Here is a 2,337-nt window from a genome sequence, read left to right as displayed (position 1 = left end):
GAAGCCACCATCAGTCACATATGGTTGGACAATTTGTGTTGCTCTCTGTTTTCACTTTGTGTTTCCATTTTCACTTCTCCAGTATACTTTTCCCATAATGGAGAAGCTGGTGATTGATGTGGTAAGGAGGCAGGGATCTTATATACCATATACCAGGTGAATCAGAGCTGCCTGGTGTGAGACATGTTCCAAGTAAGCTACATTCAGCATACTTTGGGACCAGTTCTATCTATCTGTCTATCTAACTAGCCGAATATCTTTTTTTTTTAATGTAGAGACCACTAAGAACTCAAATCTAGGTTCCATGAAGCCAACTAAGGCCATCCATCCCATAGATCCAAAGAGATAATATCTTGATCCCAGGAAGGAGATCAGCCACTAGCATTCAAATGGAATAAAAGTTATGACATGTAAAGTGTTCATTGCTGGACAAACCTAAGCTGGTTGTTTTTTTTTTCTCCACATTTTTTAAAAAGGACTCCTAGTCTTTTATTTTATTTATTTTTTCTTCATTTGGAAACATGGGTATGATCAGGATAAGTCAAATAATAACCATCAGCTGGAAATGCTTGTGATGAAATAATAATAATACTCTCACTCTAGGGTTGCTATGGTATAATAAAAAATGTATATTTTCTCCCTGTCTCTGGTTTCTAAATACAGAGATCCTTGAATTTTCCTGAGTATTAGGAGTGGCTTTTGTTGTTCATGAAGAGCCCCTTTGGCACATATTAGCGTGGATGCTAATGAGGTGACTCAGGATGAGGCCCCCAGATAGAGTGAAAATGTTGGCTGGTCACCAGAAAGACGAAAGACATGATTACAGAGGGAGAATTCTCAGCTTCCTTCCCAACTCCACCTCTAGGGAGGTGAGAGGGCCTGTAGATTGGGTTATAAAAACTCTGAACAATGAAGTACAAAGAGCTGCTGGGTTGTTGGCTACATCCAGGTGCTGAACTGGTGGTACTCTCAGAGAGGATATCACAGTCTATGAAGCTCTACCCTAGTCCTTGCCCTATGCATCTCTTCCATTAGGCTGTTCCCCCGTTGTATCCTTTTTCATAAACCAGTAAACATAACTAAAGTGTTTTACTGAGTTTTTTTTTTATTTCTAGCAAATTATTTAACCTGATGGGGGTCATGAGAACCCCTGAATCTGTAGCCAAGTTGAACAGGTGTATGGTAACCTGGGGACACAGAACTCGTGACTGGCACCGGAAGTGAGGGCAGGCTTTTGGTCCTGAGCCCTTAAAACTGTGCAGTCTGAAGCCATCTCCCGGTAGTGCTGGAATATGATGGAATTGTTGGACACCCTTGTTGATGTCAGAGTCAGAGACCTGCAATAAGGCACAGGAGAAGGATACACTTCTTAGGAGTCAGAGGTCTTAGGTTCTATTTCTAGCTTTGCTACCAACTTTGATTGTGACACCACCAAGGGAGTTATACCCTAATATAAGCTAAACATAATGATAATGAATATTAGGAGAGAAGGAACTGACTATAAAACTACTGTTTTTTCTGGGAAATATAGGCTTTATTCAATACTTAACCTTCAGTTACATAACTTTATTTCACTCACTCTCTCATGAATCTTTTATAACTTCCTCTACAATTAATGTAAAATATCTCAATTTGGCCTTCAAAACCCCCTGCCCTTATAGCACTTACCTGCTTTTTCAGCCTCATGAACAGCTTTATCAGGTGTCAATGATTTTGAAATCACAGGATCTTCTTGTGTGATAGAAAGTGTGGTGACTTCATATTTTGGTTGTCTCATGCACAAAAAACAGTGACCTACATAGAGTGAATACTCAAAGTGCTGAATATATATATGCTGAGTCTCAGGTTTTATATCTGTAAATGGGATACCATTATGGGCTAAATTGTGTCCCACACCATTTGAAAGTGAAGGCAGATATTGGAGTGATGCTTCTACATGCTAAGGAATGCAAAGATTGGCAACCAGAAGCTAGGGGAGAGGCCTGGAACCGATTCTCCCTCATAGCCCTGAGGAGGATTCAACCTTGCCAACACCTTTTCTTGGACTTCTAGCCTCCAGACTATGAGAAAATACATTTCTGCAGTTAAAGCCCTTGGTTTGTTGTACTTTTATTTATAGGTAAGTAATACAGATACTAATATTACTTTCATAGGCTTGATATTTTTAATAAGTTTTGAAAATGATAACTATAAAAATGAAGAACTTGGTATAGAGTATGAAACAAAGTAAGTACAAACATCCTGAACAAATAAATATGTGACTAAATGAATACAAGATGTTTCCACTGAATCTCCACAATTATTAGGGAAAACAGAGATGCTGCACCCTGAGGAGAA

Source organism: Myotis brandtii, unplaced genomic scaffold (genome assembly GCF_000412655.1).
Source record: "Myotis brandtii unplaced genomic scaffold, ASM41265v1 scaffold1006, whole genome shotgun sequence".
Taxonomy (NCBI): Eukaryota; Metazoa; Chordata; class Mammalia; order Chiroptera; family Vespertilionidae; genus Myotis; species Myotis brandtii.
This window is presented reverse-complemented; position numbering follows the sequence as displayed.